The following is a 22,409-nucleotide window of genomic DNA, read 5'->3' on the forward strand; positions in this document are numbered from 1 at the left end:
ATCTGTGCCAAATCACAGTCAAGAGTCAATATCCTACACACACCGCTATGAATTACAGGCCGTCCATTAAAGTCCAATATAACCGGCGGAGATCCACCCATCACTCAATCATTGGTCCAACCTTTTGGTGAGTTCACCATTTATCAATCGTATCAAGTCAACAGTCACTGAGAGAGAGAAAGAGAGAGTAGTTGGGGTTGCTGAAATGGGTACTCTTGTGGCTTCTTGTTTTGTGATTGTGATTTTGGAGGTCGCATGGTTGTATGGAGGAGTGGATGGAGCTTACGTGAAGTACAACACTGTTGCTGGGGTTGTGGAAGGGAAGTTGAACGTGCACTTGGTCCCACACTCCCACGATGACGTCGGATGGTTGAAGACCATCGATCAGTACTATGTTGGCTCAAATAACTCCATCCAGGTCCTTAAATTTTTGGGTTCGAACAGCAGAGTGAAATTCGGCTATACTGTTCAGTTGATATATAATGATGCAGTGATGTGAATGGCAAAATGTTCTTATGTGTGTTACTGGTTGTTCAGGGTGCTTGCGTTGAGAATGTGCTTGATTCCGTCATCAAAGCGTTGGCGCGAGATCCCAACAGGAAGTTTGTGTTCGCCGAGATGGTATATTCTGTTAATTTTAGACTGTCTCTGATGCATATATCTGAAGGCTCGTTTCTGTTTTGATCAGCTTCAAACCATGTTTTTGAGTTCTCTGCAATCAGTCAATTTCTCAGGTTTGAATCTAGTTGATCAGCTCGACTCCGCTGGTCTAAAGCATTGTGGTCAAACTTCAATCCAATTGGCATCGTGATATTAATCCTTTTCATAGTTATGATTGACAAATCCGCAAATCCATTATGCATGACCTGAAGACACTGACCGGTTTGGCCTATAACGAAGTCAAAATCTTTGTGCAATGGTGCAATACAATTGCATTAGAAGAGCAACTGAACCTCCAGGCATGCCACCAAGACACACTGGACAGAAGATATTGAAGTTCAGCATTACAGTCCCACTTAACTTGAAAATGGCCATTACATGATTCTCGTTTTTAATTTCATGTTGCAAAATGAAGATGTACTTCGGCAAGATGAACCTTTGAGATTATGTAGCCACATGCTTCCTGTCTTTTATGCTTCATGAACACTACATTTGATAGTACCTGTTACCATTTTTCCCGTGAATATTGATTGTTATTCTGCAGTAAAGACAACTGGCATTCAATAATCTGAACACAGAAGAAAAATTTGATGCCTAAGACTATGCAATCTTTACACAACTTTTGCATTCATCTTCTTGTGGACTTGCATACTGGTTCTCTTAATCTTATCAGCGTCAGTTCATGCACCTTAATTGCTTATTCTCAGAGTCCTCTTCTATTACCCTCAATTGAGGCCAAAAAGGAAAAAGAGAGTAGAGAAAACTGTGATTTAACCAAAATAGATTTAACTTATCAAGAAATTGTATACTTTGCTATGCTTGTAAGATAATGCACTTTGTAATACTTGTTTATCTTGATAGATGCAGATCATAGCCAACTTCTACTTCTTTTAAAGTGTACCTCACTAATTTTTGCTCACGATTGTTAAACAATCGTAATTTCAGTGAACAAACAGTTGTTCTTATGCTGTTGCTTCTTCACGTCAGGCCTTCACTCATTCCCTCCACTGTCCACTTACAAACGAGTTTAACTTGATAGAGTAACTAACGAATTTCATGACTTAATAGGCTTTCTTCCAAAGATGGTGGTTAGAGCAAAGTCCAGAAACACAAGAGCAAATGAGGAAACTTGTGAATGCTGGCCAATTTGAATTCATGTATGCAGTCAGTAAGCATTTAACGGGGTCTATGGCAATTTCTGCACCATTACTGCCCTGACAGTAATGTTGGCAATTTGCAGAAATGGCGGATGGTGTATGCATGACGAGGCAACAACTCATTACATCGACATGATTGACCAAACAACTCTGGGTCATGGCCTGATAAAGTCACAATTCAACAAAGTTCCTCGAGTTGGATGGCAAATTGATCCATTTGGACATTCTGCCGTGCAAGCTTACCTACTTGGAGCTGAGGTAGAAGATTCTATCTAAGGTTTTCTCAATGTCGACCTTTTCTGTTTTCACCTTCCAATCAGTCTTAAGTGTAGCTCTGAGTTTTTTTTTTTTTTTTTTTTGTTTTGATGTCTGCACACTATGATGCAACCATTAGACTTTGAGAAGTATCATGTTGTCTAACTTTCTATGTCATTAAATGAAAAAAGAGTTGCTCAGCATGGTATTTTTCCCAATAAATTTTCCATGCTTTGAGTTGTATTTCCTATTAAAGGATCATCACCATTTTTGCAGATTGGATTTGATTCAATGCATTTTGCGAGGATTGACTATCAAGACAGAGCGAATCGCAAGAATGATAAATCTCTCGAGGTTATATGGCGTGGGTCTAGAAACATTTGGTTCCTCATCTCAGGTTTGAAACAGAAGCAACCTCATTACCTTCATTTTCCTTGGTTACTTCACCCCAAAGATTAATATCATGTGCTTGTCTGTGCCTTTGTAGATTTTTGCAAATGCATTTCCCGTTCACTATAGTCCACCGGAAGGTTTTAATTTTGAAGTGTCTAATGATTTTGAGCCTGTTCAGGTGTGTGCTGTTATTCAACCAAATTAATCACTTTCAAGCTTCTTTTTTGTGGCAGACAGATTCACATTTGAGATATTCAAACTGCAGGATAATAATCTCCTGTATGACTACAATGTCGAAAAAAGAGTGAATGATTTTATTGGTGCTGCAATGACACAGGTATATTCTTAGCTTTTTGCAGACAACAGGTTTGTTGTATCTTGGTTTGTCTCAGATGGAAACTGACCATTATCAAATAATTATATTTGAATAAACATCATTGAGGTACATATACAGGAACTCATTTTTCCCAATGAACAGGCAAATGTTACAAGAACAAATCACATTATGTGGACCATGGGTGATGATTTTGTGTACCAGTACGCTGAGTCTTGGTTCAAGCAGATGGACAAATTCATTCATTATGTTAACAAGGTAAAACTACCTGCTTTACTATTTGCTTTTATGATTGTGAAATGCGAGTGTTTATGCATCAAAACACTTGAAGTTTGGCAAAGCTCATTTCCAGTCACAGATAATCTGGAGACTTCCACCCGTATCTTTTTCTCTGAGATGTAATATAAAAGGATCTACAATTAATCTGAAATAACACTTGGTTTAAAATGACACTTTCTAAGCTTACTCTGGAGAGTAGAGATATGTTTTTGCCCCTTTCTTCTCCTTTTTTTTTTCCAATGCACTTGCCATAATTTTCTTTTCCTGTTCCTGATATTTCTTCTCTCTCAGGATGGCCGGGTGAATGCATTATACTCTACACCATCTATTTACATGGATGCCAAAAATGCAGCAAATGTATCATGGCCTTTGAAAACTGACGATTACTTACCGTAACTATCTCTTTTTTACCCATCTCAGTTGCCTTTATGTGATATATCTATTTCAAACACCATCGACTTGATATATGACTGACACTTGCCCCTGTGTACAGGTATGCAGATAGAAAAGATGCCTACTGGACTGGCTTTTTTACTAGCCGGCCAGCCCTGAAAGGATATGTTAGGATGCTTAGTGGATACTATTTGGTATTGTTTCTCTTTATTGAAGCTCATACCATAACAGAACACAGTATATCTCTTCATGTTGTTGCGCTTTTGTAAGCCAAGTAGAATGCTCAGACTTAAATTATTTTGTATTCAATGCGTGCTTACAACTATGTAACTTAAGTTTCTAAAGGGATGAACTGTGATGTCTTGAATTATTTATGTGCCATGGGCAGGGTTAATTCTTCAAACGAACGTCTGAGAAGATATTGTGTTTTCCCCCCTTCCTTCTATGATAAATATCATCTATCCCACATATGTACTAAGTATAGCACCATTAAACATCACCATGACTGTGCTCTCTTTTGTCTATATAGGCAGCGCGCCAACTTGAATTTCTTGTGGGGCGCAGGTCCAGTGGTCCTAGCACTTACAGGCTCGGAGATGCCCTAGGATTAGTGCAACATCACGATGCTCTCACCGGTACTGCCAAACAGCACACAACCAATGATTATGAGAAGCGCCTAGCTATTGGAGCTTCTGAGGTCGGAAAATGAAGTCCCATTGAATTTTCCCTTTCAGGATTCTTTGTTCCGAACTCTCATTTAATCTCTATATGCCTTTGTTCTAAAATCAATTAGGCAGAAGCTGTTGTTGATAATGCTCTCTCCTGCCTAGTTAGTAAGAAACCAGGAGGTCAGTGCTCATTGCCTGTTTTGAACTTTAACCAGGTAAGTTTTAACTCAATTCCTACAATTTCCGACAAAAAGGATTTGTAAACATTCTTCAAACTATCATATAAGCTAGTCGGTTCATCGGGACTTAAATTTTGTCCAAAGACTAAAGATGACCTGTATTCATCTCTTGCTTACGTCACGTTTTTTACAGTGCCCTTTACTCAATATAAGTTTCTGCCCAGCAACAGAGGAAGATATTCCAGACGGAAAGAGTCTGGTAAGTTTTTGGGTTTTATGCTGTATATTCTTCAAAGAAATATGCACGTTCTAATAAAAAATTTCTTTATCAGGTTGTGCTAGCATATAATTCGCTTGGATGGAAAATCGAACTGATATTTTAAGGATCCCCGTGAGTATTTTACTTCTTTCCTGTTGTGCCAATAGTTTATGCATCAACAGAATAATAATTGCCCCTCAATATAATGTGGCAATGACAATGTCCACTAGGTTACTGATTCAAATTTCGTCATCCGTGACTCTTCCGGACATACCGTCGAAGCGCAACTTATCGATTTGGATAATGTCACAATCAACTTGAGGAACTTCTATGTGAAAGCCTACTTGGGATTATCGCCACAGCAGATCCCTAAGTACTGGCTTGTATTTCAAGTTTCATTACCACCGCTGGGTTGGAACACATACTTCATTTCTAAAGCAGCTACAGAAGGTTGGTATTTGACATACTTGATTCTCGACAACAATCATTCAAGCCTCTGAGATTGATATTTATATCATCTGCCAAGGCTTGCTAGAGTAGATTACGTGAACAGGAAGCACAATGAATAATGAGTCAAAATTCAAAACCTTAGGAATCTGCATGGCCCGAACTGCATCATGGAGGAATGGAGATGAGCCTAGACGTTCTCCAAAACTATTCAGAATCCATTCGAAGTGCATGGTTCTGAGGCCGTAAAACCAATCAGCACGATTAATTTGACACAGCTTTGAAGTCGTCAGAGGGCCACGTCGACTCAGTTAATTTTACTTTCCCTCATTTGGGCTTCAAAATGATGCAGGGGAAAGTAAAACTAGTTTCCTTTCAACACTGGGCGATCCACAGAATGATACCATAGAAGTTGGACCAGGTGATCTGAAGATGCTATTTTCGTCAACCTCCGGGCAACTTGTCCGGATGTTCAATTCTAAAACTGGGGTGAGTCTAGAGAAAGCTACAAATTTTTGTTTAGCAACGAGATTTTGTTCCAGAGTGTGTTCACTGTTCTATTACCTTTTCACTGTGCATGCATAAAATCCATTGAAATTATCAATCTCATCCACTTCTTCAAAGTTCTTTGGACCAGAATCATACTCGAGACTTTTCTGTAGCAAAAACTTGTTCTTTACAAAGATTTTGTACAAGCCAAAGTAACTGGCTCTAAGAAAAGGCCTATTTTGTGTACTGCGAAAAGTATGTTTATGAATATCTCACTCACCAGTTTCTCTGAAATCTAAAATTTACATGCACACCACTTTCGTTGCTTATTGACAAACACATCTTCTGGTATCCAAACAAGTTATTATGATGAAATGGATTCTGGAATGCAACTTGGCTGTTTCAGCTCTCTAGCTTCAATCACGTCTTCCAAATAATAACTTTTGGACGCTTGATGTACCTATTATATCTTCATTTTCCATTGAGGATCAGCTGTATCCGTCTTTTCTGTTTAGAGCACTATCTCATCTCAATATTCTGCCTTTCTTTTGCTTCTTGGATTGGATCTCATTTGGTTGGCATCTGAACCTACTTTCTTAATATCTCTCATATTACAATGTTCCCAGCACCTCTTTGTCCTCTGAGGACTTAAGAAGAAAGTGTAATTCTAGGTTGAAGGGTCATGTAATCTATCAGCAAATAGAAAGTGCCCATTTATAGTGGCTAAAGCAAAACAATGATGAGAACTTCTCCTAAAATTTAAATGTTTTGATTCATATAATGACATTAGCTTTTCTTCAGGGTTTGACAAGGATTCAATGTCCTGCGTTATATAACACTCTGTCTCCTTCATCACTTTTACTTATTTGATTGCGTTACAGAGCATTCACAATGGTTTCTTACATGCTACTGTGTGGCTATGCCAAATTCACTACATAGAATGTTTAGTTATTCAACTCAAATTTACCAGGTTGATGTACCAGTACAGCAAAGCTATCTCTACTATTCCTCAAGCATCGGCGGTACAGATGATTCTCCGGTAAATCTTTCTGTGCTTGATTTATGATACTATGCAGACCGGAATGTGGACCTTTTCACAGCACAAACCAAGGAATGGTAGATAAATAGCTGCAAATGATCAGCAGAGTTTTTTATTGCAGGCTTCTAATTTGTATATCTTCCGTCCAAATGGGGCTCATCCAACTATTGTTTCAAGAAAAGTAAGCAGCCTGTCATTACTCAGCTGTGCCTACTCCAGCTCACTCTTGGAACATTAAATAATACCTTGCATTCAGTGATATTGTACATTAAATCTATTTTAACAACAAGATTGGACACATAAAAGTTTGTCCCCCATTTCAACCCTTGCAGGTGCCCCTGAAGGTTGTTCGGGACCACTAGTTGATGAAGTGCATCAGCAGTTCAGTTCATGGATCTATCAGGTTATTTGTCTGATAAATTAAGTCCAAGCACATTATTCTTCTTATCCTGATGATTTGCTTACCTGTTTCCCTTACTGTCTTTTTTAGAACCTATGGGTTTTGGTTCCCATCAGCTTACAGAACTCAAGATACTTGAAGGACCCAAAAATGTCCAGAATGTAGATATTTTAACATAGAGTTAGACTGAAGCATAGTAGTTAACATTTGGTTTGAATAGCTAAGCTACTAATCGGAAATGTTGTTCATTTAACCAGAATCCTAGAACTAGAAAAAAAAAAAAAAAAAAAAAAAAAAAGAGGACCTGTTCATTGCATGTTGGACATTCCCATTAGTAGCTTAAGTTTTTAAGTTTGATCCAAGTGATGATATCCAGTAATTAAGTTTGGTCTTGTACTCGAACATCGTTGCTCCCTTAGCAAACAAACTATTATAAGGGTTTTGATTTGATGTCAGAGAACTGGAAATTAATTTACTTCTATTATGCCCCATTTTTATTGCAAATTTAGATTCAGTATGTCAAATAAATAATTTCATTTCAGAACAGGTGGTGCAAGAAACCATGACACTATTGATATACTCTTTTGGCCCACTGGGTATGAACTGCCGCTAATGAAGTGCTTCTTATGAAGATCTGGACCAGCATAATGGCATCACATGAGTCAACTGGCTTGATTTTTAGACATCTGACTTTACCTTGATTTACCTTACTAGGTCACAAGATTACACAAGGATAAAGAGCATGCTGATGTTGAATTTACAGTGAGCTGCCCTTCCCTATTTTTCTTTCTTTGTAAACTGTGATATTCTACAGATGACGGAGCAATGCAACAAACCATTTGATTGGATTTTCCATGCTTTGCATGCAAAGTCAATGGATTTATTGTCACTACTGTCTCCGTAGTATCAGCCTCTTCAAACTCCAAGAAATTCTCCTAAGACTTCTTGCTTTGAACTTTGAAGATTGGACCAATTCCAACAGATGATGGAGTTGGGAAGGAGGTGATAACACAAATGACGGCAAATATGGCCACAGAGAAGACCTTCTACACCGATTCTAATGGAAGTGATTTCATAAAACGGGTAAATTCCGAAACCCTAGATTTTCATTGGATGCCACCTTTCCTTATAACATTCATGACTGATAATCTGAATATTGGTATAAGCAGGAGGAGTGCAAACTTTGCTAGACTTACTACTGTTTTTTAACTCACTCCCCTAAGAAACATCTACCCTAGTGTTATAAATTTATGATGTTCTTCGAGTATTTCAAATTTCAGATGTCATTTAAAAGAAAAGTTGGTTTGAAAGATGGTCCCTGGAATCTGCATTCCCATTATCCACTAAGTTACATCTTAGCCAAAATGATGTACAACATATTATTCTCTTCTAGTCAGTGTTTATTCATACAACAGCCATCTTGCTTGCTCGTCAATGGTCCCAGGCTGATGCAGAAAGCTTGCAATCGTTATTGTAGGTGCGAGATTATAGACCAGATTGGTCCCTCACTGTTACCCAACCTGTTTCAGGAAACTACTATCCAGTAAGTTCCTTAATTTAATGATATAGCAAATGCTTGCGAGTGATAATATGGTCCTTGAATAGATGAAACGTCATCAACCTATAGCCTGGACTCATGAATATGTTTGTCCCCTAAACATGATCTTCTCCTCCAACACTATGCCATCAGATTAATCTTGGGATTTTCACCATGGACAACAAAACCGAATTCTCGGTCTTAGTGGATCGTGCTGCTGGAGGAGCCAGTATCGAAGATGGGCAAATAGAGTTGATGCTTCACAGGTGTGGCACCTCATTTCTGTGTTCCACCCCATATCATTACTTCCTTTCTTCGTGTTACAAGTCTTTTAACTTCTCTTGCTTTGTGCACCAGGAAAATACCCTATAACACAGGTGTGGTTGGACCTCCCAACGAGACGGTGTGCATTTCAAATAGCACATGCAAAGGACTAACGGTACATTGCATTTATCTGTGGACGAAGAACTGTTTTTCCTCGTTCATTTTTCCCAAGCGATGTTGTATGACCAGGTACGAGGACACTACTACATAGGCATCAACAAACCCGGGCCGGAGCTCACTGGCGTCGGACTATTGGCCAAGAAGTGTACTCGCCTTTAGTTTTGACTTTTGCACATGAGGTAGGGATTGAGTGCATTAGCTTTTTGGGTCCATGCTTAAGCCTTTACCTGAGCTTTGAATGACCCTGCAGAAGATGGAGGAATGGACAGGTTCTTATGTTACCAGTGCGACTGCGATGGATTCGAGTTACAGTTTACCTCAGAATGTCGCTTTGATCACTCTGCAGGTAATTGAGTTTATCTCAGATACTCTCCCTCTCTCTTCCTCTCCCCTTCCTTTTGGGATTAACTGACCTCTCTGTTTCGCAGGAATTGGATGATGGAAGTGCACTTCTACGTCTCGCACATCTTTATGAGGTGAGAAAAGAACTTCATTTGCCCTTTTTGCCCAAAAAGAAAGAGCTTCGTCAGTCTATTTCATTTGAATGCGATGTCACTGGGGCTATTATATGAATGTCCACGCGTGATCTGGAATCAACAGAATTAAGGATCTTCACAAACCCACAGGAGACTGTAGTCCAACAATGGAGGCATCGCCTCTTGGATTGACAAAACCATTTCTTTTAGGCTATTCACTCACTACCACACTTTCCATCAATTTGACACACTCATTAAGTGATTTTGTCCGTTTTCACTCAAAGAGAGGTGATTGATGTATACCCCATAGTGTTATTCATTTCCATCGTCATGCTTGTGAAAATATCTAGGTTGGTGAAGATGCAGAATATTCGACCTTGGCTAAAGTAGAGCTGAAGAGGATGTTCGCAGGAAGAACGGTACGTAAAGCTTTTACTGCTCCATTGTCGTTGCTCTTCTTAGTATGTGCCAGCTAGACGAAGTAGTTTTGTCACACTGATGACATGATTTGGTAATTGATATATGTGATCACTGACTTCAGATAAGGGAAGTAAAAGAAATGAGCCTGTCTGCAAACCAAGAGAAGTCTGAAATGAAGCGGATGACATGGAAAGTCGAAGGGGAAGCAGCAGCAGAACCGACCCCTTAAGAGGCGGCCCAGTGGACGTCTTAGATCTCATTGTCGAGCTTGGTCCCATGGAAATTCGCACTTTCTTGCTGAAATTCTAGGCATTGTACATAATGTCACTTTTTATCTAATCGATTAACTTCATACATGCCCAGAGGGTAACCATTTAGCTCAAGAGGAGACCATTAAGTGCAGTTTTCTTGGCCTTCCTTAACAAGTGCACTTATAGTATTAATGAAGAAGAACGGTACTTCAATTGCTTCCTAGCTAACAAAAGTAATCGGACAACAGCCTTCGCAAGTTTCTTACCGAGTACTCTTTGAAGATTATTTACTTGGTCAGTAGCAAACAACCCGATTAATTGCCCACGGGATCGCCAGTTCAAATGTACATAATCATGTTCTTCAACTGCAGTTTTCTTCTCCGCTTTCAGACCACCAGCTGCCTCCCTTCCATCCTCCTCCTCTCCCCTCCCCTTTTTAAAGTTAATTAATTAATTAATTATTATATTAATTATTTACCACGTCACCACCAAAACGACGTCATTTTGACATTGTTTAGCCGCATTGGCATGCAAAACAACGTCGTTTTCACTAAGGACGTTGTTTTGCACTTACTTTGCCAGAAATTGCTCACAGTTAGCACTTAAGTGTCACTTGTCCCGATTGACACTTAAATGATCCATTTTATTCCGATTTTAGCACTTAAGTGTCACTTGTCCTTTTGTGCCAACTTTTAGCACTCCATAGGTCCGGGTGTCCCAATTTGTAACACAATAATAAAGATACTCTTTTCACAATATTTTTCTCAAAAGCATTCTCAAACCATTCTAAAGTTCTAATAGGTAGTAAATACTCGATCTGACTTTTTATGCAATAATAATGTCATTTTGTAATTCATAATATATATAATCCATAGTATTTCAGATAATAAGTTTTACAAACTCAAAAAAGAGATTACACCATTCACTTGGAGATGTCCCAAACCAAACAATAAAACTCACTTGAATCAACATACTTATGGTCTTATCTTATAAGCAAGAAGGAGCATCGAAACCAAGCAAAATGCTATCTTAACTACTGCTCATCTAAACTAAGCTTCAACGCTAACAAAATAACTCCCACGCAATAACAAATTGTTGATCCAAAGCGATTATTCAAACCTAAATACAACCCGAACTCGCACACGAAATGCTAAAATTTTGCTCCAACCAAACCATTAATTCAAATCAATGATTGCCAAACCCCGTGACCCTAGAGAGAATTACCAAAAAAATCCTAAATCTATTGTAATTGTGCCAATTCAGTCCATTCAATTTAATTCTAAACCTTTTATAATTGTGTCAATTTAGTCCATTCAACTAAAATTGGTTGGCCGGCATTGATGTGGATGTCGGCGAGGGACAATCGACCGGTGAGGCAATTTTTCAATATTTTTTAATATTTTTAAATATTTTTTTAGATTTTTGGCGAGGCGAGGCGGGGCGAGGCCCCACCAGATCCGGCAAGTCGGCCCTCGCCAAGGCTGGGCAAGGCTGCCGTCGCCAAGGGCTGCGACGGAGGTAGGGAGGGAGAGGACGAGGAGGAGGAGGAGGAGGAGAAGGCGGCGGCGCCTGCGGAGATGGGGCGTTGCTCCAACGCTAGAGAAACCCGACATCCCCGTTGTTGTTGTCGTGTCGCCATCGTCCCCACACTCGTACACGTATCTCCGCCCCCACCTCGCTCTCCCGCCACCACCACCACAACCGCATCGCCCTTTGCCTCTTCGCAGCCGCTCCGCCACCTCCGCCGCCTCCTCATCGTCTCCCTCTCCGCCTCCACCACAACCCTTGGTGACAACAGCCTCGCCCGGCCTTGGTGAGGGCCGACTCGTGGATCCGGTGGGTCCTCGCCCTTGCTAGTGGCCGGTGAGGCTGACCTCACCAGATTTGGCGGGGCCTCGCCTCGCCCCGCCTCCGGCTCCGGCGGGGTAAGCCTCGCTAGTGGTCGGCGAGGTCGGCGAGACCTCGCCGGCCAAAGGAAGGAGAAAGAGGAAAAAAAAGAATTTTAAAAATTTTAAAAATATTTAAAATGTTTAAAAATTCAAAAAATATTAAAAATTGCCTTATCGGCTGGCTGTCTCCCGCCGGCATCCACGTCAGCGCCGGCTGGCCAATTATGGCCAAATAAACTGAATTGGTACAATTATAAAAGATTTAGGACTAAATTGGAAAAAAAAAGTTTATGACTGAATTGACACAATTGTAATAAGTTTAAGACTTTTTTGATAATGCAACGCTACAATTCACCATTCCCAAGAAATTTCATAACTTAACAATTAAAAATCAAACTTCACGCTCGATTTTCACAAAACTTCATATATGCAACCTAATTCAAAAGACTACCCGATTAGACACAAACGCATATCAAAGCAATGCAAAGTTGAATCAACTTGATGAGGGACCCATAATGGCACATGTAAAAGCCCCACAACCGTCCCTCCCCCTAGGCCCGCGGGGGCCCCCAAATCCCCTTCTTCACCTTTCTTCTTCTTCTTCCCTTCTTTCCCTTTCTTTCCCGAGTTGCTCTCCGTCTTCTCTCTTTCTTTCTTTTATCTCGGTGGTCTCTTCTATATTTTTTCTTTTGACTTTTCAAACTTCTTTTATTTATGTTTTCTTTCCACCTTTGACTTTTCAAGACCCTTATCTTGCACTCAGTCATTAATCGATCAGATTTATTACTTAGGTGTCTTTGATCCGATCGTTTTTTTTTTTTTTTTTTTTTTCTTTGCTAACAGGGATTTTCACCTTACAGTGACAAGGGAAAGTTTGGGTGATGCTTGGAAGTCTATTATTAAATATAAGGGCTCAATTCCTCTAAAAAGCATCGATATTAGGTTGTATCCCAATTCTTATTCGAACTTTATTTGTTTGTGTTGTGCTTGTCAATATCACGGCAAATGTCAGTTGCTTGGTTAGATACACAATGCAAATCTTGGGTTCTTGATGAATGAAGAATGATATAGACATTCTAGAATAACTCTTGATGATCTAGAGTTTACATTCACGGGGCGAGGTTTTCTACTCTTGCACAAGTTCTCTTTTTGTGAGGAGGGCATCCCATCCTTTGGAGTCAAGTCAATGTAGCCTGTAATTTAGGGAGTTTGAGAGTGCAGCAGCATCCTTTAATGCTATAGTAGGTCTAATTGCTCCGATAGCACAATCAAATTTGTTTGCAAATTCCTATGATATTCGTATCTTTGAATTTGGTAGTGGACCTCATTGAAAGCGGATCATAAAGCTAACATTTTGTGCTCTCGGACATGTGCACATCGATTTTGCGCAAATGTTTGTCCATGTTCCTTTTTGAACCATGACGAGGTTACTTCCATAAATGGCTCGAGATGATGCGGGGTGTTGAGTAGGTCACTTTCAATTGGAGAGGCCAATGCAATTATGTATATTTGTAGTAAAATATGTATGGTAGTAAGTGTGTAAAAGTTAAAAAAAAAAAGAGCAAAAAAAAGAAAAAAAAATATCAAAAGAGATCGGAAGATTAATTAACATGATCTTCCACATCCAAAAAAACAAGGGACATTGAAAAATAAATCAAAGTGATTTTCTCATAAATACAAAATCACGAGAGATTAGGAGATAAATCTACATCATTTTCATATCGTACAATTTCAATTGGAATTGCATTTGCTCCTATAAATAGGAGTCCTCCTCAACAGGAAAAAAATATACAAAAAGCAAGAATATCATAGCAACGTAGCGAAAAAACAGTTGGAAGGGCGAAGCTTTAAGGCGAAATGAATCGACATGCGCCGAACCGTGTAGTGCATGCTTGTCGTCTACTGGCAGAACGAATCAACACACACTGAAGTCGCGACGTGATCAAAGTCACCGGAGACCCCACAAATCGAGAATTATAAACCCGAGTAAATGTGGTGATAGTTGATATTTAGAGGTGACTTATCGCCTCGTTAATGTGACAAATCAGTTCTTGCGGGTCGAGGCATTTGCTCATCATTGGCAATGCTCCGTTGATCCGGTTTTCAAATTTAGGTCTCGCTTTCGGGGTTGTGTTTCGTATTGAAGCCTCTATGCAGGCCATACTGGATAATTTTGACTAATGAATGAAATGTCTGTTTGACAAGAAAAGAAGGATCTGGAGCCCTAGAACCAGAGATCAGCACAAGAAACAATCCAGGGTAAAACCCAAATGACCGAAAACCACAAAGACAAAAGAAAGAAGAGAGAGACCAGCGATGGAGGCTCTCAAAGGAGGAGGTGACAAGATCAACGGCGTTGTGGCGGGCCAAGACCAAGATGCCCGCGACGGCATGCAGTGTGTCGTCCACCCCTTCTATGCCAACCTCGGAGAGTCCGCCCGTCGGAGCCATGACCTCGGTGGACATGATCTCGTTCAAGCGGAGCAAGTCCGTGGTGACCCAAGGCGGGGCATCGGGCAATTGCTGGACAAGGAGGCGGGCAATGACGACTTTAGCCTTAGGTGGCAAGTTGGCAGCTGCCGCCAACAGAAGTCCAAGATCTCCGCCATGCTAGGCAACCAGAGGGTGCACAGAGAAACCAAAGAAAGACGGAAAGAAAGGAAGTAGGAAAAAAATTGCCCCCATGGTCGGGGAGTGACATGTGAGATGCTAAATGGTCGCCGTCCGGCCAGCGAGTGGGGACCCTATTTAAGACAGACAGTCGACGACTTCAAAGACCATTTTATTCGAAGAATGATCCTTACATAGCACTTGGATGGTTACATGAAATCCCACTGTAGAGACAATCAAATAATATTGTCTTGACAGCATTCCGCTTCAAATCGAAAGACAGAAATTAGATTTCTAATGCGAAATGAAAGGCATACAATCTCTCCGGCACCGGAGAGAATCCTGGCCAGACCATCAAGCTGCACAAGTTGACCCGTATGGTTAACCTTGCTGAATTTACACCTGCAAATTCAAGAAACAAGCATGAGATCAAACCCGAGCTGAAAGCACCTAAAATTTTTGAAAACTGAAATTTATGTGATTTTGAGAGGAAAACAAAAAGACCATGACAAAAGAAGGCTCTTTTAACACTTGAACGTACCAGTGACCAAGAAGATGAACAGCAAAGCAACTGTCGAGATTCTGGGTGAAGCCATCCAGATAACAAAGCCAAGAATGAGCTCGCTAGCAAAATGCTCGTTTCACAAGCAGAGAGGGAAAGAGAGAAGCGGGGAGAGAAAGAAAGAGTGCGAGGACTCGGAGTGGAAGGGCGAAGGTGAAGAGGGGGTGGGGCTAGCTATTTATACAGGTTGACATGGCGGAAGAGGATGAAATCACATGGGCTAGCTATTAAGAGAGAGAGAGAGAGATTGGCAAGTAGCTTAGGGAAGAGAAACAGGTTTAGAGCTTTTTGTGGAAATGGGAAGAGGATGAAAGTGAGGTTGGATGGATGGAGACGGCATAAAATGCCCCATTTTTACGTATGAACAGTACTCCATTTATGTAATTTGGACTAGCGTGAGGTTGGAGGTGATAAATGGAGATGGCATAAAAAGGCCCGTCGGTGATGGATAGAGACGTCGGTGATACTGATGGATAGAGACGTCGGTGATGGATGGAGACGGTATAAAAAGCCCCGTTTGACCTCCAACCTCACGCTATTCCAAATTACATAAAGGGAGTACGTTCATATGTAAAAATGGGGCATTTTATGCTGTCTCCATCCATCACCTCCAACCTCATGCTATTCCAAATTACATAAAGGGAGTACTGTTCATATGTAAAAATGGGGCATTTTATGCTGTCTCCATCCATCACCTCCAACCTCACTTTCATCCAAATTACATAAAGGGAAGTACTGTTCATATGTAAAAATGAGGCATTTTATGCTGTCTCCATCCATCACCTCCAACCTCGGATTATATAAAACCCATAGGGATTATATAAAATCCATAGGTTCTTGAAAAGAAAGAGAAACTGCCGAGGAAATCATAGCCTCATAGGGATAAGCAGGAGTAATGTGTGCTTGGACTCAATTTACCAAACAAATGACAGTTGGGCATTCATGTAATTTGGAGACTTTTGATCTTTTCCTGTTCGGTCCTTGCAATTGATTTTCAGGGCCGTCCTGATCGTGACAATTTGGATAGCCCACTTTTGTTCAACTGATATCAAAATCCTTTAGCCTATGGACTTGTTTGTGTTGTGCTCGTCGGTTTCGTGGCGAATGACAGTTGTTTGATTAGATACACAATGCAAATCGTGGGTTCTTGATGAATGAAGAATGATATAGACATTCTGGAATAACTTTGGATGATCTAGAGTTTACATTCACAGGGGTGAGGTTTTTTAGTCTTGGAAAAGTTTTCACTTTGTTCAACTGATATTGAAATGTGTAGCTCCTTGACGAACACATCGATTACCAAACAAGTTACAAGGATTAAAATGAGTTCTGGAATGCAACTTGGCTGCTTCAGCTTCCTAGCTTCGATCACACTTCCTAATAATAATTTTGGTTGCTCAATTGAATGATGTACCTGTAATATCTTCAATGTCAAGTGAGGGTCAGCTGAATCAATCTTCTCTGTTTACAGCACTCTCATCTCCACATTCTGCCTTTTCTTTTGCTTCTTGGATTGGGTCTCGTGGTTGGCATCTTAACCTACTTTGTGAGTATGTCTCAAGTTGTAAGAGCACCTCAAGGTCCTCCTACGATTTGAGATGAATGTGTAATTCTAGTTTGATGAGGATTTCTCCTAAAACTTAGACGTTTCCATTAATAAAATAACGTTAGTTTTTTCAGGATTTGACAAGAATTGAATATTCTACTATGTAACACTTCTTGTCCTTCCGTTACTTAACCTATTGGATCACCTTCCAGTGCAATCACAAGGGTTTCTTCTATGCTACTATGAAGCTATGCCAAATTCACTGCATAGCATTTAGTTGACTGACTCACATTTACCAGGTTGATGTACCTGTACAACAAAGCTCTCTACTATGCCTCAAGTATCAGCAATACAGATGATTCTCAGGTAGCTCTTTCTGTGGTTGATTTGTGACACAATGTAGATGGGTATTTAGACCTATTCACACCACAAGCCCAGGAATGCTAGATAGATGACTGCAAGTGCTCAGCAGGGTTCTTTTATTGCAGGCTTCTGGTGCGTACATCTTCCGCCCAGATAGGGCTGTTCCAACTATTGTTTCGAGAGAAGTAAGCAGCCTGTATTACTCAGCTGTGCATGCTCTAAGTAACTCTTGGAACATTAACTAATACTATTAATTCGATGATGTCATATACTAAATCTTTCCTAACAACAAGATAGGACAGATAAGAGTTCATGGCCTATTTTTACTCTCACAGGTACCCCTGAAGGTTGTTCGGGGACCACTAGTCGATGAAGTGCATCAACAACTCAGTTCATGGATCTACCAGGTCACTTGTTTGATAAATTAACTCCAAGCACACATTGTTCTTGCTTATCCCTACGATTTGCCTGGCTGTTTCTCTTTCTTTTCAAGAACCTACGGGTTTTAGTTGCCATGGGCTTACGGAACTCAAGATACTTGAAGGACCCAAAGAAGTCCAGAATGTAGATATTTCAGCAAAGACCTAGACTGAAGCATTGTAGTTAATATTTTGCTTGAATAGCTAACCTACTGATCAGAAATGTCATTCATTTAACCAGAATCCTTGATGCAGAAAAAATGCTACTTGCTTATTGTTTGTTGGACATTCACGTTAATTGCTCAAGTTTTCAAGTTTGATCTGAGTTTAAGTTTGCAGTGAGCCTTTCATCCACCCCTACTCACTCCAGGCACGAGTGGCTACTATACCAGCCTACCCAGTAGTTAGGGCATGCAAGCATACCCTGACATGGAGTCTACCTTCCCCACCGCAGGGTCCCCTAATTCTTTGTTTATCTTTATCTTCCCGATAGAAAGGGAATACGGAGGACAGTGCGGGGTCTCCCACCCCAGGGCGGTTCTCCCGCTTGTTTCCTCCTTAAACCTTTTAAGGACCTGCTCAGGTCTGAAGGTTGCTACCTTAGTAAACAAGCGATTATGAGGATTTTGATTTTGATGTTAGAGAACAGGACAGTAATTTACTTCTATAATATCCCCTTCTTGATTGCTAATTTAGATCAAGTATGTCAATTGACCAACTTCATTCCAAAACACTTGGAGCAAGCTATCATGACATTCTCGAGAAACCCTTTTTGCCCCATCTGGTATGCATTGCTGCTACTGAAGTGCTATATCTTATGATGTTTTGGACTGGCTCAAAGGGAACACATGAGATAAATGACTTGATTCTCATACATCTCTTTTTCTTTTTAAAATTAATCAGGTCACGAGATTATACAAGGACAGAGCATGCTGATGTCGAATTCACAGTGAGTCAACCTTCTCTATATTTGTTGCCTTGTAAACTAAGATTTTTAACGTATGACAGAATTAGTAGATTTAGCAATAAAACAGTTGATTGGATTTCCAATGCTTTGCATGCAAAGTCCATCGATTTATCGTCACTAATGTCTACGTATTAAAGATTTAATCTTCAGTCTCCAAGAAAATCCTCCTTAAGACTTCTTCCTTCGAACTTTAAAGATAGGACCAATTCCAACACATGATGGAGTTGGAAAGGAGGTGATAATGCAAATGACGGCAAATATGGCCACGGAGAAGACCTTCTACACTGATTTTAATGGAAGGGATTTCATAAAGGGGGTAAACTCTGAAACCTACATTTCCTTTAGATGACGCCTTTGTTTATCTCTCAAAATTATCAACATTCTCAACAGATGATCTCAATATTAGTACTAGCAGATGGAGAGCGAGATTTGCTAGACTTATTATCATATGCGAACTCTCTCTACTAAGTAACATCTATCCTAGTGTTTAGTTATTGCTTGTGATGTTCTTCAGAAATTTCACATTTCAAAGGTCGTTTCAAAGAAAAGTTGGTTCACTTAACATCAAATGATATTAGCTGGAATTTGCATATTCATCATCAACTGAACTACATCTTCAGCGAAATGATGTGCAACATATTCTTCCAGTCACGGCGTAAAGTCAGACAACAGCCATCTTGCTCGTTCATCACTTGTCCTAGTCTGACGCAAAATAGCTTACTATGGTTCATGCAGGTGCAAGATTATAGACCAGATCGGTCCCTCACTGTTACGCAACCTGTTGCTGGAAATTACTATCCAGTAAGTTCTTTAAATATAACGATTTACTAAACGACTGCGAGTAACAATACGGTGCTTGAACATATGAAATTATATCAACCTATAGCGTAAATTCCTGAATATATTTTTCCCCTAAAAAATGATCCTCACTCCTACACTATGCCCTCAGATTAATCTTGGAATTTTCACCACGGACAACAAAACCGAATTCTCGGTCCTAGTGGATCGTGCGGTTGGGGGACCCAGTATCAAAGACGGGCAAATAGAGTTGATGCTTCACAGGTTCGGCGCATCCTTTCCGTGCTCTGCCCCATGTGAGTCCTTCCTTTCTTCGCGTTGAAATCTTTTACCTTCTCTTGCTTCATGCACCAGGCGAATACTTAAAAAGATGACAGCAGAGGAGTGGGGGAAGCTCTCGACGAGATGGTGTGCATTGCAAATAACAGTACGTGCAAAGGACTAATGGTGTGTTACGTCGCCAGAAATTCTCTGTGGACAACCAATTGTTTCTCTTCGTTCATTTTTCCAAGTGATGTATTTTCAGATACGAGGACACCACTACATAGGCATCAACAAACAGGGGACAGGAGCTCGCTGGCAACGGACAACTGCCAACAAGTGTACTCACCTTTTGTTCTGGCTTTTGCACATGAGGTGGAGATTGAATGCATTAGTTTTTTGAGGTCTATGCTTAAGTTTTTATCTGAGCAAAAGATAATGACCCTGCAGAAGATGGAGGACTGGACAGCTTCTCATGTTACCATTGCGATTACTATGAATTCAAGTTACAGTTTACCTCAGAATGTTGCTTTGATCACTCTGCAGGTTATTCAGATTTGTCTCAAATAATCTCTCCCTCCCTCCTTTCCCCTGTGAGATTAATCGACCTTTCTCTTTTGCAGGAGTTGGATGATGGAAGTGCACCACTACGTCTTGCACATCTTTATGAGGTGAGAATCATTTTCCCTTTTAGCCCCCAAAAAAAAAAAAAAAAGAGCTTTGTCAATCCATTTCATTTGAATCCAATGTCGTTGGTGCTGTGATAAAAACTCCATGTGAGACCTAGAATCAACAGAAATATGAATCTTTGCAAACCCACGACCGTAATCTAACTATGGAGGCATTGCTTCTTGGATTGACTAAACTAATTCCATCAGGCTATTCACTTACTGACGCACTTTCCATCAATTGGACACTCTCACAAGTCATTTTTTCCTACTTCAATCAAAAGAGAGGTGATTGATATATACCATATCATGTTCATTTCCATCTTTCTTTTTGTGAAAATATCTAGCCTAGTGAAGATGCTGAATATTTGACCTTGGCTAAAGTCGATCTGAAGTAGATGTTCGCCAGAAGAACGGTACATAAAGCTTTTACTACACTAATGCCGAGGCTCTCCTTAGTGCCTGCCAACCACGAAGTACTTTCTCATACTGATGAACATTGATATATATGGTCATGACTACAGATAAAGGAACTAAAGGAAATGAGTCTGTCTGCGAACCAAGAGAAGTCTGAAATGAAGCGGATGACATGGAAAGTTGAAGGGGAAGCCACAGCGGAACCGACCACTTTAAGAGGGGGCCCTGTCAATGTCTTAGATCTCGTTGTTGAGCTCAGTCCGATGGGAATTTTACTTCCTTGCCCATATTCTAGGCATTGTCCATTATGCCTCATTCTATGTAATCAATTAACTTTCAAAGTCTCCTTCAAACATTTTTTTTTTTCATAAAGATTTTTATCCAGTGCCCCAAATCGGTACGATTTAGCTCAAGATGAAACCAATAAGTGCAGTTTTTTTTTGGCTTTCCTTACTGGTGCACTTACAGTATCAATGAAGAAGAATGGTAGTTCAATTACTTGCTTAGTTTATTAAAGCAATCTGACAACGGCCTTCACAAGTTTCTCAGTGAGCACTTGTCCAACATTAATCTTTAATGAGTACTCGCCCAGATGATCGCCAGTTCAAATGTACAGAACTGTGTCCTTCCTGGCAGTTCTCTTCTTCTCTGCTTTGGACTACCCAAAGAGTGCCCATCTCCAGGTTGCATTAATTGCGAGAGATCAAGGAAATGAACATTTTAACTTACCTAGGAACATCTCATGTTTGATGGTGTGAGTGTCAAAATCTTTCTGACCCAGGGCAGGGGCAATAGAAAACTCCAAATGTTTGCATGACTCTGGTCATCATCAAGGTGACAAAATTCGTTCATAATCTATTCAGGAACGTGATTTCCATCTTGATTGGCATTATCAGAAACCATCTTTTAGCTTCTGAGGAAGAGGAAGATGATCGCTCGTACTTTCTGCCGTGAAAGAAGAGTGTCATTTTACTAATTACTCAGTTCTTCTCTAATCTCATGTGATTGTCCTTCGTTTTACGTTGCAAATGCAAGCGTAATTTGTATTCCTCTCCTTTTCTTTGCCCTTTCAATGTTGTCTGCAAGTCGTTCGACCAAGCACTGCAAATTCGATATCAGTGTGTGTTCAAGCTGAAAAATTACGGCGATGTTGCCTAGGTAAGGGGCTGTTTCCTGGATTTCAGGGTTCTATTCATCTTGAGGGGTTTTAGGCCTTGTCCAATCAAAAGGTCTCGTCTTGTTCTCCCGACGTCATAGCACATGCGAAACCCAGAAAAGATATCAGGTCAAAGAGAAGAAGCAGGCGGCTGCAAATGTGCTCGATCAGTACTCATAAGTCCGTCATGGCCTGCGCCAGGAAACTATCCGACCTTGTGATTTGAGGCTGCATCTGATGAAGGTACCATAGATTCTAGAGTGTAGTGCGACTGACTGCTTCTCCACCATAAGATTTTTGCCTGGACCCGAACAGGGACATGGTCAATTTGCTTCTGGAACGGCGAATTTCCATCTCATTCTTATCTTTCTATTTGTTGGAATTGTTCAGACATTTCTGAACTGCCTGCGTCTGTAAAGAAAGAGCCCTTCCATTCTCCAGCAAACACCAACGCCACAGGTGAAATCGTTGAGCTCCAGTACAGCTAGACTTGACAAGCAAGATGTTTCCAAGCTCTATAGTCCATGGTCATCTGAAGTAGAGTTTCTGGATATATTGCCATATAAGATGGAGGTTGTATCTTAATTGTTCTAACATATACTCTTTTACTAAGTTGCTCATCCAGCAAGTCGTAATGTATTAAATTTGTCACACCCTAAAACTACAAAGAATA

The 22,409-nt window shown here is 40.3% G+C and overlaps 1 long non-coding RNA gene and 2 pseudogenes across 1 annotated transcript; all 3 read left to right on the forward strand.

The window, feature by feature from the left end:
• The first annotated feature begins 127 nt into the window (after window positions 1-127).
• On the forward strand, window positions 128-10,293 carry LOC104423988 (annotated as a pseudogene).
• Window positions 10,294-14,285: 3,992 nt separating this feature from the next.
• On the forward strand, window positions 14,286-19,846 carry LOC104429495 (annotated as a pseudogene).
• A 3-nt stretch (window positions 19,847-19,849) lies between these two features.
• LOC120289026 lies at window positions 19,850-20,135 on the forward strand. Its single transcript, XR_005546964.1, has 3 exons — window positions 19,850-19,870; window positions 19,946-20,041; window positions 20,119-20,135. It is a non-coding gene; the product is annotated as an uncharacterized LOC120289026 (long non-coding RNA).
• Window positions 20,136-22,409: the final 2,274 nt, after the last annotated feature.

This window comes from Eucalyptus grandis, chromosome 10, assembly GCF_016545825.1.
Source record: "Eucalyptus grandis isolate ANBG69807.140 chromosome 10, ASM1654582v1, whole genome shotgun sequence".
NCBI lineage: Eukaryota > Viridiplantae > Streptophyta > Magnoliopsida > Myrtales > Myrtaceae > Eucalyptus > Eucalyptus grandis.